Source organism: Felis catus, chromosome B1 (assembly GCF_018350175.1).
Source record: "Felis catus isolate Fca126 chromosome B1, F.catus_Fca126_mat1.0, whole genome shotgun sequence".
Classification (NCBI taxonomy): Eukaryota; Metazoa; Chordata; class Mammalia; order Carnivora; family Felidae; genus Felis; species Felis catus.
The window spans coordinates 26,758,449-26,779,368 of NC_058371.1; the positions used below are offsets into that span (position 1 = coordinate 26,758,449).

General features: G+C 44.4%; 1 protein-coding gene across 7 annotated transcripts in view; it reads left to right on the plus strand.

The window, feature by feature from the left end:
* ERI1 (exoribonuclease 1) overlaps positions 1–20,920 on the plus strand; it is a 321,125-nt gene that overhangs the window by 220,199 nt on the left and 80,006 nt on the right. For 4 of the 7 annotated variants that reach the window (XR_006596383.1, XR_006596384.1, XR_006596385.1 and 1 more), the window contains one exon: positions 279–385. The gene's annotated coding sequence lies outside the window, so the exon portion shown is untranslated. Of the gene's footprint in view, positions 1–278; positions 386–3,123; positions 3,322–15,320; positions 15,686–20,920 lie in introns of those variants that run through there. The other 3 variants (XR_006596387.1, XR_006596389.1, XR_006596388.1) reach the window with 2 other exon arrangements.

Below are 20,920 nucleotides of genomic sequence, written 5' to 3' on the forward strand. Positions count from 1 at the left end.
GGGGGGAAGACAGAACACAAAGGAACGAGAGCACTCCAGGTGGGCACAGGTAGTATGAAGAAAGCAAATTACAAGAATGTGATACGATAAATCAAAGAGCCAGGCAGGAGTGGGTGGTTTCGACTTGACTTCGTCAGAGGCCTCTCTCTGAGTAGATGCTCTTTAGCTGTTCACTGGCGGATTCGTAGACTTACTCAGAAGCCACTTAGGAAACACCGCCGTCCAACACTGGTGGGAGCTGCGCTGTCCTAACCTGTGGAATGTTGTGATTTTTCTAGACACCGTCTGAGCTGAGGCCCGCGTGATGAGAAGTTGCCAACCGCTTGGTTACTCGGGAAAGAGTCCTCCACGCAGAGGGAACAGCGGCAAGAGCAGGGGCCCAGAGGTGAGCACAGTGAAGAGACAAAGTCTGGTGCGGCTGCGGTTTGGGGACCAAGAGAGAGAGTGACACGTGGTGAGGTCAGAAAGGCTGGCAGTGTCCAGAACTGCAGAGGCCTGCAAGCTATGGCAAGGAGGTTGGGTTTTATTCCGTTATGCAGTCTAGGGATTTTGGAAGGCCTTGAACAGGGTAGTCACAGGATCCACTGTGTGTTTTTAAAAGCTTGCTCTGGTCGTTGTGTGGACGGTGGACGGGAAGGGCCGATGTGGAACCGGGACGTTGGAGGGAGAGTGCGGGCAGAGAGGAGGGTGGCGTGGACCAGGGAGGCAGAAACGGAGATGCAGATACGTGAAAGCTTTAGGACGTTCGTTGGAGGTGGTGCCGACAGGACCTGCTGACCGAACGTGAAGGAAAGGAGGAAGCCAGCAACTGTCGAGGCTTGGGGGACAAACAGTCGCTTTGGTGGGGACTGCCAGGTCCGGCAGCTACGGCAACTTTAGGCGGCCCGTTAGTCATCTATTTCTTAACATTCTCTCATTTAGTCTAACGTTTGCCTCTATTTGTCTGAATTAAATGAATTTCCAATGTCATGCTCTGGAAACTCCGCTCAGCTTCCTGCCTGTGACTCTTGGACAGGTATTGGTCATTCCTTAATAGCAGCAATGATGTAATAGACTCAGGAAGCTGTGCCCATTTCCCACTGTGAGATGCCCCTCCTGGTCTCTGGTTGTGCCCGGCTTTTCTCTCCCTGTATAGCCCACCACGGGGCATCTATCCTGCAGGTGGAGAGGAAGCAAGAGGGCCAGATAGACCAAGAAGACCCACAGGCGGAGAGACAGCTGGGTCATGGACCCCGGCACGTGACCCGCAGGGGCCTGGATTGGGTGGTCAGAATTTGGCCTTTTTTCTATTTATGTTGAAGCAAACAGTGCATAGTCAAAGAAAAGAGACTGTATGGGGTGAGATGCTTAGTGTGGAGAAACTTGAAGTGAGGGAAGAAAGCCAGCAGCTGAATGCCTTTTGGGAAAGAGGGGAGGGGATCAGGAGTCCCTGTGCATCCAGTGGGGAGAACCCAGAGCCGAGATCGTTGCCTCGAGGACCAGCAATTGGGAGAACTTGCGTCGATGGACGATACAGGTTAGGACTGTGAAGAGATGTGGGCTTCCCAGATAGGCAGGTAGCAGAGACCTGGGCTGGAGGCGGAGGGTAGATTTCAAGGAGTGAACAAAGCAGCCCAGCTTTGTTCGTCTGTAGTTTTTTCAGCGCCAACTAGAGCAGTCTCTAAAGGCAACTGATCCGAAAGCACAAGACCGTATCTGTGGTTTTTCCTCGCTGGTGTTCTTAGTATCATCACGTAGCTGAAACTTAGCACCTACTCATTAATTTCAATTTGTGAAATGGTAGACAGCATGGGCAGTGGGGTCAGGGAGCCTGGGTTTGAATCCTGACACTGCCAGCTACAAGTTGTGAATCTGGCCATGTTACTTAAATCCTCTGTGTCTCATTTACCTCATCTTTAAAGTGGGGCAGGGATGGCCCTTGCCACATAGGCTATTGTCAGGATAAAAGGAGTTAATACGTGTTAAGCCCTTGAAGTAATTCCTGGCACATATTGAGCCCATTGAAATACCATTTCCTAGAGGTAAAGGAACAGAGGAGAAAACGGGGCAATACACTGTAGCCTCTTAGCCTCCCCCCCCCCCCCCCGCCCCCGCCGCCTCCTTGTGAGGTGAGGACGAAGCCACGGTGAACCACCGGTGACTTCATCATGTCATTTTGGCATTCTGGCATAAATGACCTCCTGCCCAAAGCGGAGGACCCACCGCTTTGTCTCTCTGCTACGTTGGAGGAAGGGGAGGGTGGCTACATTAGTCATTTACACAGCATGTGCAAAACACAACAACGGTGGCACCCTGTCCACCTGTGTCTCCCAAAAGCATGGCTAAGCCGTTCACCAATCCTGAGACCTAGGCAGGTGGTGGGATCCCTTGAAACGCCTCTGAGAAATAGCCAGAGGCTTTATGGATTGAGAGCATTGGGAAGAAATCCTGCAGGAGAAACCTCCCATGCCTGACCTTTCCCACTCTTCCCTTCAGTTTATGCCATGTCTCTCCTGAGGAAACAAACTTTAAAAATTATTTTTACTATAATAAGCCAAATTATCAATTCACGAAGGAAAGCAGTCCCTTTCTAATTAGCAACTGTTCACTCCCTCAGCCAAGTAATTGATATCTGATTATTTTCGCCTGGTGGGTGTTGATGGAGAGGGAGTGATTTCCCCTTAGGCTGGACCAGCATTGTGAGCAGCTTCCAGATGGTGGCTTAAGAAACAAAAAAGAACGTACAGGGTAGGCTCACTGGGAGAACGTGTCCCCAGACGAGCCCACTTGAGAAAACGGGGACGGGCCAGACATCCCCACTAGTTCAGAGCAGAGACCGTCCCTGGTCACCTGTCAGTCTTCTTGCTGGGAGTCTGTATCTCCACATTAACTTCTATGACTTCGAAAAACTCTCCAGGTCTAGATCCAGAACCCACTGAAGCTACTTTCCCCTTGGCAAAAAAAACCGAGGTAGTGATTTCTTTCCCCTCCTGATAGCAGAAGTAATGACAGTAACAATGAGCGTTGCTTAAAAAGCCTATCTTTAATGATTGACTGAGTGCTTCATTTCATTCAGTTTCATGACCTTGATAGTTAAATAGTTACTTAATGAAGGATTTGTAAGTGCTGTTTCTTCATATTCAGGAAGCTCGGGGGAGAGTATCCTTCAGATGCCCATCTCCAGAGTGAAGTGGAGATAATCTCTGAACAGCCCTTTGGATTATTAGGAAGTCTAATCACAGTCCAGGGACATGGGATTTCAGCACAAGCCTTGAACAAAGCAGTGGATTATGCAGCTAATTATCATCTCACGTGCAAATAAATTCAAGGCGTTCAAATCAGCTTCTGTTCAAAATTGCTGTTTGTTTAACTTAAATAATACCATAAGACTTATTGATTTAAACATCCTATTTTCTAGAAAAGCTTCCGTAGAAATAAAGCCCCGCGTGTCAAGTGAATACCGAGACTAAGAAACATCAAAGGCACACCTTGCCATATGAGATATTTTCTTGGATGAAAAACACATTTGTAGTTTTTAAGAGTTGAAAGGTGATGACCTTTTGGTCCAACCCAGAGAGGTTAAGACCCTGTGCGCCCTAGATCACACAGTTAGTTATGGGCAGTCCCAGAACACGAAAACAAGTTTTCTGGACTGTGGATTCAGGGCTCTTTCTATTTTACTAAGCTGCCTCCTAGGGAACACATTGGAATCACTTGAGTTTAAAAAGTCAACAGAAATATTCAACTTGCTTTACACTTGAGATAGGCCTCAAAGAAGAAAAGCCTCTGCCTCTCAGAACCTCACCCCAGATTCCAGGATGGAGCCGCTGTTTCAGAATGGGGAGAGGGGGCAGGCAGCCATTTTGGCAAGTCTGGGAGACAAGCTGGCAATGGCTCTAGAAGGTCCTAGTGACCATGAGGGTTTCAGGAAATACTGCTGGCCTTTGACCCACAGATTACAGGAACTGAGTGACAATGTGGAGACCAGTCCTTTGGTAGAGTACAAGAGAGGCGAGATGTGTTCTCTTCACAAGGGGAAATCCATAGAAATGTGAGCTCTGTGGGTGTTTTTGTTTAACCACATAGCAAATATTGACTGAGTATTTACTATGTAGAATGCATTGCATCTTTTCATGAAAAGTACTATAGAAGGAGGTAGGGGTGGCTACAGGCAGGGATTTGAGAATAGGGATTGTGGTTAGTATAAAATTCACTTTCCTTAGGATTCCAGGTCAGGTGCAACACTGGACTCAAAATGGAAATAGGACCACAGCACCTGGTCTTGATGTAACTAAGAGACAAGAGTCTCTTTCCTTTATGTTTTCAATTATATATAAATCATTGAAGAGGAGGAGGAAGGAGCGTGTCATCTATTGCTTAGAATTCCCAGCAACTTCTGGAAATATTCTGTATTCTGTGTGTACTAGACACAGAGTAAATGTTTGTTGAGCAATGATAATGGATTGGTGAATGAATGATTAGCGATATCGTACTTATTTTGACCCTTTGAGGAATTGTGTTGGGTTGGATAATTTTTCCAGTTAACTAAGACTTCTTTCTATAAATGTGAAAATGTGTTTGAACTATGCCATGTGGACATATTTTTAGTGCATCGGTCATGTTTCTTCTTCAGTATATTTTCCTGAACATAATTTTAACTCTTCTGAGAAGTAGCATTAGTTATTTTGCTGTGTACAACTGTGACTTCGGGGGTCTTGAAATGTGAGCTGTTGGGACCCACTACCACGACCACCACTAGATAGTGATTTTGTTACTCCATGGTTCTTCTGTTTCCTTCCTTCCCTTACTCATCATCATGCATGTGTACCTACCATGAACCACACATACTTTCGGTACCTGGAAACAACAGTGAACAAGACAGAGGTGGTTGCTTCCCTTACAGAGCTTCCTGTCTAATCTGGAATTCAAACAAACCAAGCAAATACTTCAAGTCCGGGGCAAACTCTATGAAGATAACTGCTAAGATAGAGAATATTAGAGAAGTGGGATTCCTAGAGTGGGGTGAGCTGTGAAGGTCTTGCTGCAGAGGTGGACAATAAGCCGTGTCCTAAAGGAGGAGGAAAGCCAACCACTGGGAGAACCGCCATGGGGTTGTTCCTTGCAGCAACCCTTTCCACCCACCTTCCCCTCACTCTCATTGCTGAAGTCTGCCAGAAAATACCAGAAACACATGTTTGTTAAATCATTAATCTCATGTTCACAGAAAACAGACATGTTGCTCTTAAGGGAGTTTCAGTCCTTTCTTAGATGAAAATATATAATTTTTAGGACAGGTATTTTATTCACTCTTCGTTTCGCTTTGGAAAGGCATGCAAAGCACTGAGCACCAGGGGGAATAAGAAATGAATAATACATGATCCCCTCTACGTTAGGAATTGTATTAGTCAAGAAAAGCTAGGTGATATGGCAATAACAAGAAATCCCCAAATCTCCACGGCCTGGTGTACTAGTGGTTTATTCCTCACTCACACAATCTCCAGGGAGGATAGGTAGCTGTCTTATGAGCAATCGCTTAGGGATCCAGGCTCCTTTTAGCCTGTGATTCTGGCCTTGATCCACAGAAGGTCAAAACAGGACTGGAGGCTCATCAGGTATTATTAAAGACTAGCTTTCTAAAGACCTTCCTGGAAAACGCTTATATTTCTACCCAAGTCCATCAGTCAGAACCCAAACACATACCCTCAAACTAACTTCAAGGGAAACTGGGTGAGGTCTCCCTGTGTGCCCAGAAAGAAGAAATAGGGTTGATGAAGATACAGCTGATCTCCTGTCTAGGAATTTAGTGGCCCAGATTGACCAGAAGACACTTAGGGACAACTGTCAAAAGCATTAAACAGAAGTGGAAACGCAGAGGGGAGCCCATAGAGATGAGATTGATTCATTCTGATTAATCAACACAGGATAAGCAAAGTCTGCTAGAGGAACTGAGTTTGTTCAGGGTCTTAAATGATGACTAGGTATCATCAAAATGGTCGAAATAAAGCAGTGAGTTTAGACAAGGCACAGAAATGTGAAAGTTCGTACCTTCAGAAACACCAAGTGATCTGGCAAGACTGGAGGCAACAAGACTGGAGGGGGAAGAGAAACTAGATTCCCAAGGGTCTTGGATGTTTGGGTGAATAGTTTGCATTTTGTTCCACAGACAAAAGGATGCCATGAAACCTTTTTGAATAGGTAGTAACATAATCAGATTTATGTTATTAAAAGAGATGTTTTCTTTTCCATGTATTTGATTGTTGGCTGAGGTCAGTGGACATCTAAATGACAGATAATGACTCTTCAGTTTCTGCAAGAGTAACACAGGAGAATCAAATGTCTCTATATGACCCACTTTACTGAACTGAGCCAACCCCCTACTGATGGAACTATAATGGGTAAGGAGAGTTGCAGGAGGCATCACTTGTCAGCCTGGCAGAGAACTCTGTCCAAGTGCTGTTGGGAGAACCAGAGCGACTGGAAACTCCACGGTGTAGCTCGGAACCCCAAAATTAGATTTCAGGCAGTTGCAGTGACTCTTTTTGTATGTCGTCTTTGGCACACCCTTCAACTTGTTTCTCATCAGCTGATGACAGCCTGTAGCTTAATCTTTAACCTAAGAGACAAATATCCATTTCTTCGTGGATTCTCAGTCCTATTGCTGCCCTGAAATATTGATAGTTACATGTACTTCTCTATGACAGCACTTTCCAAACGCATGGAGATTTAGTTGGAGTCCTAACATAGATGAAGTTTCCTTAGTTTCTTTGCAGCTCTTCAACAGAGGTCCCAGCCAATCCCTTTCAGACCCATTTCCCCAATCAAAAGAACAGGTAGAAAACACAGAAACATGAAAATCTTGATTTTTATGTGATCTGTCTTCAGAGAAGTTTAAACACACTTCACTTGAGTAGAAGTTGCTGTCAGTCGTCGATCCAAAGGCCGGTCCTTTCCTTACTCCTTGCTGTCAGAGCCCTGGTTTTGTCCAGCTGGCCACTTCTTCCTAACCTGACTCAGGAGCAAACCCAAACTAATCTGATATAATCACAAAAACTGGATCTCTTGTTAGTGATGGGCTTAAGGTTGACCCATTTCTGCCCGATGAGGTGTAAGTACAGGCCTACATGGGGACTTGTTGGAAATAGCACCTTGATTATTTTCCTTCAGTTTTATTGCGATATAATTGACATTCAGTGCTATATAAGTTTAAATGCTCAGCACAATGACTTGACTCACATATATGGCAAAGTAATTACAATAAGTTTAGGTAACATCTATCTTCTCATACAGATACCAAAAAAAAAAAATGTGTTTTCTTCCCTTATGAGCAGCACTTTTAGGATCTACTCTCTCAATAACTTTCAAATACATCATACAACAGTGCTAACTATGGTTGTAATGTTGTACATGACCCCAGTACTTATTTATCTTCTATCTGGAAGTTTATACCTTTGACCACCTTTGTCAAGTCCCCCCCCCCCCACTCCCTGCCTCTGGTAACCACAAATCTGATCTCTTCTTCTATGAGTCTGGGGTTTTTATCTGCTTGTTTGTTTTTTAAATTCCACATATGAGTGAGATCATATAGTATTTATCTATCTCTGTCTGACTTATTTCACTTAGCTCAATGTCCTCAAGGTCCATCCATGTTGTTGAAAATCGCAAGATTTCCTTCTTTTTGTGGCTGGACACCATTTCACTACATAGCTAACTACCTAAACAGACAAATAAATAAATATTATATACATATTCATTATGTATATATGGATATATCTGTTATGTATATTGTTTTCTTCACCCATTCATCTGTCAATGGACTGTCAATGGGAACTTAGTTTATTTCCATGTCTTGGTGTTCTAAATAGCGCTACAACAAACATAGGGGTGCAGATATCTCTTCGACACAGTGATTTCATTTCTTTTGGATATATACCCAGAAGTGAGATTGCTGGATTATATGGCAGTTCTTTTCTTAATTTTTTGAGGACCCTCCATCTTGGTTTTCATAGTGGCTGCAGCATTTTACATCCCCACCAACAGTGCATAAGGGTCCCCTCTCCTTCACAGCCTCGCCAGCATTTGTTGTGTCTTGTCTTTTTTGATAATAAGCATTCTACCAGGTGTGAGGTGGTACCTCATTGTGGTTTTGATTTGCATTTCCCTGATGATTAGTGATGGTGAGCACCTTTCATGTGCCTGTTGGCCATATGTATGTCTTCTTCGGAAAAATGTCTATTCAGGTCCTTTGCCCATTTTTTATTGGATTATTTTGATTTCTGCTATTGAGTTGTAGGAGTTCTTTATATATTTTGGATATCAACCCTTTACACATACATGGTTCGCAAATATTTTCTCTCATTCTCTAGGTTGCCTTTTCATTTGCCGATCATTTCTTTTGTTGTACAGAAGCTTTTTAGTTTGATGTCCGCGTGTTTATTTTTTATTTCATCGCTTGTGCTTTAGATGGCATATCCAAAAAATCATTTCTAGGGTCCACGCGAAGGAGCTTTTTTCCTACGTTTTCTTGTCACTTTGATTTGGAAGAGCGGTAACACTGATCGTTTCTCTTCTTCCACCTGCTGCTGTTGTGTCTGGATGTGACTCCTGGAATAGCAGTCGCCCCCTTACAGCCCCGGGGAAGCCCAGCTGAAGCAATGCCAGTGCCCTGAGAATGGCAGAGCAAGACGACAGGAGGAACATAGGACTCTGGTGGCATTGTGAAGTCATCCACTTTACCGTGCTTATAGGTGTTCTTTACCAAGACTTCTTTTCCATGAGATAATCCATTTTCTTTACTTTTCTAAGCTGGTCACATTGGAGTTTCCTATTCTTTGCAGTAGAAGCACTCTAATCAATAACAATGATAATTTTTTATTATTACTCACCATCCCAGTGAGGAAAGCAGACGGTCAAAGCGGAGCTCCCACATTACAAATGTCTAGGCCATAACGTGATCAGCGCCCCTGGAGCTGTACAAAGCAGGGTCCCGGAAGCAGGCAGGGAGCAAACAGATTCATCTGGGTCACAGAGAGGATTAGTGAGAAAACTAGGGAGAGTCCAGCCAAGATGGAGTCTCCTTAAAGTCTGGCTGGAGTGTGGAGCCAGGCACGCCTGCCTCTGGTTCTTTTTGTCTATAGACTTCGGCCTTTCCCTTAGCATCGCAAAGCTTCAGCTTCTCTCATCTGTACAATACGCACCTTGCAGATTATTGTAAGAATACAAAATCACTCCCGGCAAATCATCTAATGTAGTGATTGCAGTGCATACAAGATGGGTATTCAGCAACGGGAAGCTTTTAACTAGAGCAATGATTCACAGACATTTCAGCCTCAGATCTTTGATGGCAATGAAGAACCTCTGGGCCATTTACCTTTCTATTGTCACATGAGACCACAAATTCATAGGACAGAAGGGAAGGGTAGTGTGTTCCATGGAAGAGACACAATTCACAGCCAAGGGCAGCTAGTGAATAATTTCTGCCTGACCTCCGCATCCATACAGCTCCGTCTCATATATGTGGATCAGGAAGGATCTTGGGACCATACCTGAGACCTTAGTGTAAGGTGTATAACATGTTGATTTTGATATACTTATATATTACAAAATTATTGCTACCATAGAATTAATTAATACCTCCATCATGCCACATAATTTCTCTGTTGTGATAAAAACATTGAAGATCTACTCTCTTACAAACTTTCAAATACATAATACAGAATTATTAACTAAAATCACCATGCTCTACATTAAATCCCTAGAGCTTATTCATCTTATAATTGGAAGTTTGTAACCTTTGACCAATATCTCTCCATTCCCCCCCCCATTCCCGCCCAGCCCTTGATAACCACTATTCTATTCTCTATTTCCTAAGAGTTCAGCTATTTTAGACTCCACCTACAAGTGAAATCATACAGTATTTGTCTTTCTCTGTCTTATTTCACTTAGCAAAATGCCCTACATGTCCATCCATGTTGTCGTAAATGGCAGGGTTTCCCTTTTTTCATGGCCAAATAATATTTCCATCACACACACACACACACACACACACACACACACACCAATATCTTCTTTATCCATTCATCCATTGACAGACATGAATATTGTCTCTGTATTGTGAATAATGCTGCAACAAACATATGAGTAAACTATAGTAATCCTATTTTCATTTCCTTTGGATATATATATCTTTTGGATATATACCCAGAAGTAGGATTGCTGGTTCATATAGTCGTTCTACTTTTAACCTTCTGAGGAGCCTCCATACTGTTTTCCAGAGTTGCTGCACCAATTTAAATTCCCACCAACAGCCCTGAGAACCCATTTTTAAAGCTATATTGCCACCTACAAACTTAGAGCAAAACTCAGTTTGTAAGAGTCATTTCAACTGAGTGCTGTGCTACATACTCCCCATTAATTTTTTTTCATAACTACTTGTTAGCCTCCAGTTTGAGAGAAGGAGAATAAAAAGACCCTGGAATGTTCTTGCTTGGAATGAGAATTGCTCATTAGAACCCCATTTTGTTATAATTGTACAATTCATTATGCTGAGCACTTCATTAGACGCATTGTAAAAATTCTGACAACTTGAATATGTTACATGGAATCTCAAAATGAATCTGATTTAGAGCTTCACTGTTTCTTGAGGGCATTTACTAATTAATAGAAGTCTGAGAAGCCAGAGGAGTGAGAGTCTCCATATTTTCTTCTAGGGGTCATTATTAGAGATGTGCTTAAAACAACATAATTTTGAAATAGGAAGCTTTCTTTACAACAGAAAGAAAAAAATAGCCCATAAACCCGAAATGGTCACAATGAGGCCACATCTGTCTTTACAAATACAAATAGCTCAGAATGGTTTGAAGTTAATACCAAACCAAATCTTTTCATAGTGCAGTGCGGGACTTTTGGGGGAAAGATAGATTGAATATTTTCATTTATTTCCCTGTCCTCTTGAAAGCCTTTGGGGGCATAAAAGGGGTAGAAACCCATAAGGTCAGAGGAAATTAAGCAGCTGACAGGAACGACAGAATCCTGGATGCTGGAAGCTGGAAAACAAGGGCAGTTGGGTTTGTAAGCCCAAGAAAGGGGAATCTGATGCTGGCAGACTGGGAAGTGAGAAGCAAACCTACTGTCCCTCGCACCCGTCCCCCCAAAACTGGGGATCTGGTAACTGGGGAGTAATGGTGGGGCTCTAAAAGCATCAGCTGACGGTCTGCTTAGGGAGCATTTAGATCCCCAGATCTCTTCTTCCACATTGCCCAGCTGAGGGACTATCCCTCCCCACACTGGCACAGGTCGAGAGGTGTCTACCTCTGGGGAGTGTGAAACAGAGAGCCTCTGGACTGGAAGACTCCAGAAGTAGCTGTGGCAAGAACACCACAATAAAAGAGGCGGGTCAAATGGCCATTTACATATCTAATGATGAGATCCTCCCTCCTGGCCCTCTTAGGCTAAGGAAATACTGGAGCCAGGCCTGGACCCTGAGCATGAGATTGGGAGGCCCTTGTCTGAGGAACCTGGCCAGCCCAAAGAGAAATACCTCAGGATAATCTTAGAAAGTCCTCAAGAAAACAACCAGTCAGATCAGTGGTTCAGCGCCACCTAGGCACCTGATAAAGATGCAAAATCTTGGGACCCCTGGGTGGCTCAGTCAGCTAAGTGTCGGGCTTTGGCTCAGGTCATGATCTCACAGGTGGTGAGTCCGAGCCCCACATCGGACTCTGTGCTGAAATCGTGTAGCCTGCTTGGGATATTCTCTCTCTGCTCCTTTCCAGTGAGTGCTCTCGCTCTCTCAAAAATAAATAAATAAACTTAAAAGAATTTTTTTCATGCAAATTCTTGCCCCCTGCTCCAGACTTAACAGAATCAGAACCACTAGGGGTGGGGCCCTGAAATCTTAAGACCCTCAAGTACACACTGAAGTTGAGAACCGCTGCTCTTTAGCAAATCTCACCGTGGATGCAGTTTCCCTTCCTTATAAACATGGACAGTCAAGGATGGGCATATATCAGAAGAAAGACGGAGATGAAAATAAACTGGAAGAAATAACAGTCTTTGAGGAAAAAGAGTCCATGTGGGAAAACTCCAACTGGGGAAAGAACTAACATGAATACTCTTGGAGAGGTAAGAAAAAAATATTTCATCTGTGAAACAGGAAGGGGTAGCTATTTTTTTAAAGGAGTCCTTTAGGAAACAACAAATATAGGCTTTTGAAAATTTAACAATATGATAGTGGAAATGAAGGATTCAACAAAAAAATGAAAAAGTAAAGCCAAAAGACAAAGAAAATAGGAAGAAGAAAGAAAAATCTAAGGATTAGTGTAGGAGAGTCGTTGAAAATTGCTGGTCTAGGAAGATGAACATCCAAATAATAATAATAAAAAAAATCCAGACGAAGAAGGCAGAGAGAGGAAATACTCAATGAAATAACTGACAGATGTTTCCCAGCATTGAAGAATATAGATTCCCAGACAGAAAGGGCCCACCTGATGCCAGGCCAGTAGGTAAAGATAGATTCTTATCAAGACACATCATTGTCAGATTTCGGAAGTTGGGAATAAAGAGAAGATCCTCAAGAACTAGACACTCACTAAGTATTAAGAAACAAAACTTCTTGGGGTGCCTGGGTGGCTCAGTCAGGTGCCCATCCGACTCTTCATTCCAGCTCCGTCACAATCTCAGGGTTCGTGGGTTAGAGCCCCGCATCAGGCTTTGCACTCACAGCACATGAAGCCCCCTTGGAATTCTCTCCCTCCCCTCTCTCTGCCCCTCCCCCTACTCACACGTGCACTTTCTCTGTCCCTCTCTCAAAATAAATAAATAAACTTAAAAAAACAAAAAAGAAACAGAATGTCTCTAAACTTCTCAGGAGCAACAGGGGATCCTGGAGGACATTGGAGCAAGGTTTCGAGAGCCTGAAGGAGGTGATTTCCAAAGTAGAATTCCGTACCCTGGTAGACAACCGATCAAATGTAGGGAGAGAAAAACCATAACCAACTGTATGAGGGCAGAATAAAGACGCTTAAAAACAGGCTACGTTTTCTAAGCTCTTGGGTCAAGATGTTACCTTTTGTAGAAAGAATTGGATAGTGGTCGCTTTCGAAGTACCAACTCTCTTTCACAGACGCTTCTCAGAGAAGTACGTAAAGCAGGGCCTTTGTGATGAGTGCTGTTTTGTCCCTGTACATCTGTTGTCCCCTCTCTTCCATCTGTACCCCACCTGTGACCAGAGAGTTCTCTTCCCTGATGACTTGTCTCTCCAGCCTTCCCCTACATCCTGAAGATAGTCAGCAAACTGTTTTGTTCTCAGTGAGGCTTCATCTGGTTTCAGCTCTGGAAGCCAGGAGGGACATGAAGTAGAAACATGGATGAGGGCAGTAAGGAGGCCAGCCCTGGGGTCTTACCTTAAAGCTGCATTTGAAAAAACAGATTTCATATTACTCCACCTAGAAATTTTCAAGGGGCGCCTGGGTGGCTCAGTCGGTTAAGCGTCCGGCTTCGGCTCAAGTCATGATCTCATGGTTCGGGAGATCGAGCCCTGCTTTGGGCTCTGTGCTGACAGTGTTGAGCCTGCTTGGGATTCTCTCGCTACCCCCCACCCCACCCCCGCCTCTGTCCCTCCCTTACTCATGCTTTCTCTCTCTCAAAATAAATAAATAGATAAGCTTCCAACCATGTATTAAAAAAATTTAAAAAAAATTTTCAAGATGATTTCATTTACTCTAAACAAGGTTAAGAAAATATTAGTTGTCCCTATCAAATGTTATTTTTATCATTTGTATTTGGGGTGGATGGAAGAAGTGATGGAGCCTGGGGCCGCGGGCCCTCTCTCAGTGCCCCCTGCCCTTATATCCTGGGATGATGGCGGGATCCCAGACAGTGTTCACAATAGGTGACCCTGGAGGCTGTTTGGATGTGCCTTCTTGTTCCCAGAAGTGAATCACCTCAGGTCTGGCCAGTTTGAAGTCTGTCTCGGTGAAACTTCCCTATAGAAGCTGCTCCCATCACCTGCCCGGCGGGGCTCCTTAGAGCCCGATTCCGGCAACACTGTTTTTCAAAGAACCATTCTTTATTAAAGAGATTTATTCAAAGATCCCTAGGTTTCCCAGGGCAGGTATTCTGGGTAATAGCACAGTGACATACTCCTTTCTTTCTCAGCTTCATTGGTCTGAACCTGACCATAGGGCCCAGATCCACTGTCTTTCCAGTGAGCTTCTAGTATAGTGGGGTGGTTGAGAGCCTGAGCCTTGGGGTAAGATAAAAATGGGTTCAAATCCCAGCCCTGCAAACTGTGGCATGGGACAAATTAGCCCATCTCAACCAGTGGTTGTAAGGATCAAGAGAGATCATGTACGCAGGGATTAAGCACATTAAATCCTCAATCAGTGATAGATCATTAATAACATTAACTAAGGACACTGTAAAATTTCCTCCTAGGAAAGAACATTGCAGAAATAGTCCCTCTTAGTTGAGGTATTTAGGAAACGAGACAAGAATCCCTAAAATTCCCTCATTTATATTCTCACCTTCTCCTCTCCTTGCTGTCCCCCCCACCCCCATTGGGCTGGGGTCACATCTACAATCTCAATCAAGTTCAATCTCATCATCAGTTCTAAATACCCCATAGCCTGAATTATAAGAAAACTGGTACATTGATGGTTCAAGAAAATTTAAAAGAGAAAGTGAGGACTGGGTGTTGTATGTAAGCCATGAAACCATGGGAATCTACCCCCAAAACCAAGAGCACACTACACACAGTACGTTAGCCAATTTGACAATACATTATATTAAAAAAAAAAAAAAAACAACAGCAACAACAATGCAAGGGGGAAAAAAAAGAAAGTGAAACACAATATAAAGCTTCCCCCTTTTTTCGAAAAGTGTTTCCCTAAGACGTGTCTAGCTTTTGCCAGTAGGTAGAGTGATAATAATGATGGCAGGCAGTGTAAGCTGAGGGCTTTCTACCTGCTGAGGTCTTTCCCAAGTTTATTTTCACAAGTTTTACTAAGATTGTCTTATTTTACCCTCACGGGAATCCTGGGAGAGAAATACATTTGTTATTCTGTTTCTGCAGATTTTAAGAAACCTGGGGCTCGCAGATGCGAACTAACTTAGGAGGAAGCAGACAACTGCTCAGGAAATGGAAGGGTATCCAGACAGCTGGGGTTCCTGAAAGGGTAGCGGTCATCCTCACACAGTAGGGACTGTCACTGACCCCACCTTTCTCATCTTGAATGGTTTCTAGGAAAAGTGTGGGTGATAGTTTTCTTCTTAGCTCCATGTAGCTAGCAGAGAACCTTCTATATGCTCAGGGATATTTCTCTATCCTTTGCCTCAATATACAGAGCTGCGGAGCGGGAGCTGGTTCGTGGAGACTTTGAGACAGGCTGCCAGAGCTCAGTAGGACTCCAACTCAGCTCTGTTCATTTCCCCACGCTCCAAATCCTTCCAAGGAAACAACTGGACCTCAGGTTCTCTTGTCTTCCCCAAAGGTGCTGGATAGCAAAAGCAATTATTCCAGCCCCGCCAGCCACGTTCACGTCCACGTTCATGTTTGGTTGGTTTCCATCAATTTTCAGTTCCTTCTTTGTAAAGTTATTCCCAACGGGTACATCAGGAAGAAGCCTGGACTAGATGATCTTCAAAGTCCCAACTAACTTGGCAAGTCTGTTATTCAACTCAATGTTATATAAAAGATAAAGGTATGCATCACACATTTTAAGAGAATCCAGAAATGCCGTTGCATATTAGTGCTTTCTTGGAATCCCTTTCAGGCATTGACAGTTGGCAGGTCACATTTCCACTAGGCTGCGGAGAAATCAGAACGGAAATGACCTTGTGATGGCCACAATCAGGCCAATTTGTGGTCAGCTGAGAACTCCCTTTGTTGCCGTCATCCAGCCCAGCCCTGAAGGGTCCATGCAGACTGGCTGGGGATAGGACCACCCTCAGCGGGAACATTATGTGTGGGGCCTGAACTTAGAAATCAAACCCACTGGGCTTCAAGTCTCAGCTGACTCACATTGTCACCTAACCTCAATTTTTTGTTTTTTTGGTTTTTGGTTTTAATCTGAAACATGGAGGTAACACCATTCTCTTTGAAAGAGCTATGGTGGGAATGGAATGATCCATGTATGGGCCAGCAGCTGGCGTAATGCCCATCTTGTGGTAAATACTGCATCACTGGTAACTGTTAGTTATCCATGGCTAACAGAGTCCAACCTGCCTGTTGTTAAGGCTCCCAGCATCCAGTGCAGGGTGGAGGGGCCACTCTTATGGACCTTGAGACTTGGATTTTATCAGCAGTGACCACCATGGATTTGTAAGAACCAAAATGGGAGTACTTAGAGCTATCCCTACTGTCATAAAAAAAATCATAATTAATTCTGTAAAATTAAATGTATCATTAACTTGAGTTGCCTGTTCTTGCCAGTCATAAAGGATTTTTCTGGCAGGCAAAATTAACCAAGGATGGACCGATTGCTTTAGTGAGGTGAGGGCTCATCACCATGGCAGGTGATGGCTTAAGGGTAGGGCTGTGGACCTCTTGGTTAGAACATAGCACAGGACATGGAAGGACCTGGAAATTGTTTGTGTTGATGACTTTAAGTTTTCTGAGAGCCCAAATGGGCATCACAGGTCTCTAAGCAGCCCTGGAGATTTATCATTTTTGCTTCAGGTTTCTTTGGTCTTATAGACTACGCATCAAGGAACAGAATCTAGAAATAAACTTTGCAAACCAGCCCCCTCATTGATCGACTTTCAGGTTTCCTTTGGCGAGTGTTCTTGAAATGTGGTTCCTGTGTATAACTTTATTCATGCAACTCCCCTGATCCTTGCAGAGGATAGTGGATGCTTCCTAAACATCTCTGTAGCTGCAGAGTCAAGGCAAGGGGATCTGCTTCCAGATAAGAGCCAGCATTTGCAGAGGGGACGTGCTCCGCCTACAGAAGTAATAAAACGTCCGTGCAAGTAGGGGAGAGGCAGGCAAATGCTGCCAGGCCTGTGCGTTTACTGAATCGAGGCCAATCCCTGGCCACAGAGCACGGTATACTTAGATGCTTCGGTTGGACTGCTTGAGTATTGACCTAGTCTTGCAAACTGACACCCTTCAAAGGAGTGAAAAGAAAAAATAAGTTTGGAGGAACATTTACATAGAGGCTTCCCTTGGGTTCCAGCTGCCCAATTGAATTAGCATCAAACCATTGCCCTGGAACAGGGTCATGAGAATTGATTTCCCTGGCCTCTCACAATGAGCACAGTCAACGCTGGTGATGCCTGGTTTTCATTTGGGAGAAATTTACATTCGATCCCACCCTCGCCCCCAAACTTCTTTCCTCCTATCCGCTTGACTCTGTCATTCGAAGACCCAAATATTTGCAACAACGCCTCCACTGTTCTTTCCCCTGCTGGCTTGGCTATAAAATTCCCCTCCCTCAGTCTTTCTTCCGTCCCAAGCAAAACCCCCATTCTCGACTTCAGACTGGCATCAATAAGGAGTTTGGAGCGAACGAATTCACACTAACAAGTAAATAGCTGATAAATCCTTGGAGCGATCCTAACACTTTTTGCGAATTCAAGCATCCTGCTTACACACTTTCAGGGTTTAAAAGCTAACCTCTTGAATGGTGGCGTTTCATTCATTAACACCAACAGCAAAAAGGTTTTTACGTCTTGAGACTTCCCTTTCTTGTGCTCCTTAATCTGATAGGAAGGGAATGTTGCATCTGGGAATAGCAGATGATACTGGTAACCCTCAAATATTTGGAGATCCACAGTTAGATTAGATGAGAATCACGGAAACCTCTGTATGGACATACAAGGAAAGCCTTCAGTCCCATACAGGGTCCTTGTGTTCCCAGTTCCTATCCTGGGGCCCTCTGAAACAGGAGATCTCAGGAATGGGCTGATGTGACCTTCCCTCACTGCCAAATTAGGAGCTTCTCCTGTCCTTCGAGGGTATGAGGGAAAGGAGTAGCCCGTGTTGATGGAATTTTGATATTTGAATAATAAACAGATTATTACCATTTACTCTGTTGTTACTATTCTAAATGCTTCAATCCATTCATTCAACATGGAGTGCCTCCTATGTGCCAATCTAAATGCTCTTCATTCATTTATTTACCCAATGCTTGACCTCTTATGTGTCAAGTATTGTTATAAATACCATTTATTCATTCATTCATTCATCCACCACAAGTATTTACTGAGAACCTCCTGTGTGCCAGGTGCTGATCTATGCTCTATAGCAATGAACCAAACAGAGCCTCTGCCTTCATGGACATGACACTCCATGGGACGTCGCCAGGCAGTGCACAAACAAATGAGAAAAAATACAGTGTGTCGGATGGTATTAATTCTTATGGAGAAAAAGGAAGCAGTTGAAGGGACAGACAGTGCAGGTGGTAGATGTTGCCGTATTTAGCCCTCAGCGGTGAGGTGGCCTTAAATCGTCATTGATAACGATGATGACAACAGCTAAGGTTTGGGGTGTCCATAGAAGCGTCTTGCTGTGAGTTCCGTGCTCGCCTAGACTCCACCACGAACTTGCTGTAGTACCTGTGTGAGGAGCAGCAGCAAACTCAAACGCACACTTTTAGGTTTGGTTTAGTTTTTGCTGGATGCACTTTCTTGTTAGCTGTGCGTCCAGGCCCATGAACCAAACTCCTGGACCTCTGAGGGAGACCGGCCTGGAGGAGGGAGAGGGGAGGACGGATGACAGCTGGTGAGCCCCGCTGGAAGGTGCCTGTGCTGAAGTGACCTTGCGGCCATCCCTGGGGCAAGGGGAGAGGGGGCAGAGGGACGAATTCTGCTTTTCTTCCTGTCGCTCGGCTTCGGACCTCCTTCCCTTCTGGCCTGGCAGGGTGTTCTCCAGCATTTACTCTGTAAGCCCTTTTCAGCTCACTCTCGGTTGCGGCTTACTGGGATTGTGTGTGACAATGGCAATGAATGCATTCCTGTCCTTATCAAAAAGAAGACAGTTAGGTAACTAATAGGGACACCTGAGAGGGATCGGAAGAGCTCCAATGATGTGTGTCCCTGTTTCTCAAGTTTTCCTGGGGCTGGCCTTTCCAGTGGGACAGAGGGCAGGGCTGGACCCCTGGCTGAAGCCTACGGTGACCTCAGCAAGCCCCTTGTTCTCCTGCTCCTTTGGGAGGTTCTCTATCCTGCTCCTTTGGAGCCGGGGCAAGGCAGGACCGCTTAGCATGCAGGTGGCCATTTACACTTTCCAGCCTTGGAAGAGAGAAATCAGCCAGACGGAGGCCCCGGGCCCTCAGCTCTGGTGAGCTGACAACCTGGGATCGGTGAGTTCACTTTGGGGTTGAACTTTTAATTTTTTTTTAATGTTTTTATTTTATTTTTGAGAAGGAGAGAGAGAGTCAGCAGGGGCGGGGCAGAGAGAGTGGGAGACACAGAATCCGAAGCAGGCTCCAGGCTCCGAGCTGTCAGCCCAGAGCCCGACGTGGGGCTCGAACTCATGAGCCGTGAGATCATGACCTGAGCTGAAGTCGGACGCTTAACTGACTGAGCCACCTAGGCGCCCCGTTGAACTTTTAATCTGAGCATTTTAAGCAGTTCCCAAGGGATCTCCCAGTGGTTACATGAGCATACTCTCTACAACTATTTGTTCAACTATAATCATTTTTCTCTATGCTCCACTTTAATAGCTCTCATGCAAAAGGAAGAGTTGTGGTTATTTTGCCAATCCCATGGTCGAGATGCATCCACGCCTGGCCAGACCTCCTCCCCCCCCCCCCCCCCCCCCGCCGCCCCAGCTGACAGAGAAACCAAAGCTTGGAGATGTGGCATGACTTCCTCTCCATCACACAGCCAGGCTTTAGGAAAAATCAGCTCTCCTCACTCTGAGAATTTTTTTCTTGCTACCATGCCCCCCCCAAGGAATGCCTGACTGTTCCTTATTTATTCATTCCAGTGATTAATTAATGGTAGGGCAAAAAGTTCAAGCCACCAGCATCAAAGGCATGAGAGCTGACATGTGCATCCAGGACATTTGACAGGACCGGGGTCATTGGAAGATCTAGTTTTGGAAGAGCTTGTTTAGACAATTAGAAAAACGTGAACCTAACCTTTGTCTGCAATAAGCAGGGTTGGAAGCTGGTAAGCAGAGTGCAAGGGGACGCTTGGTGGCCTGTTCCAGGACAACCTTGCTTCACAAAATGATGCTTGGAGAGAAATCTGCTGGAAGTAGGGCTACATTCCCACTGTCTAGAATTCCTTCATCATGTCTTCTCAAAGATACTGGTTCGGGGTGCCTGGCTGGCTTGGTGATCTCAGGGTTGCAAGTTTGAGCACCATGTTGGGTATAGAGATTATTTAAAAATCTTCTTAAAAATCTTTTAGGGTGTCTGGGTGGCTCAGTCATTTAAGCATCTGACTCTTGATTTCAGCTCAGGTCATGATCTCATGGTTTGTGAGTTTGGGCCCCACATTGAACCCTCCATCGGGCTGTGTGCTGACAGTGCAGAGCCTGCTTGGGATTCTCTCTCACGCTTCCTCGCTCTCTGCCCCTCCCCCACTCGTGTACACGCACATGCGCTCTCTCTCTCAAAAATAAATAAACTTAAAAAAATAGAAAATAAAAATATTTAAATAAATAGATACTGGTTCTATGGTGGATTACAAATATTTGGAACTCGTAACCTAAATTTTGTTGCTTTTGCCATGCCCAGAATATCCAAAGCACAAAAATTTTTGTTGAATACTGCAGATGAGCTGTGCTAAACTAATACACTGGTGATACATTTAAATTTTTAAAAACTTGTAACTGATGTATTAAGCTAAAATTAGTAAGTTCAAATGTAACAGGAGTAAATGTATAGCCATGCATTCTGTTTCCAAAAAATCAACGGGGACAAGGGGGAGAATACTTGTCTCAACAGCAATTCAAATGAAAAAGATCTAAGAACTTCAGTTCACAAGTCAG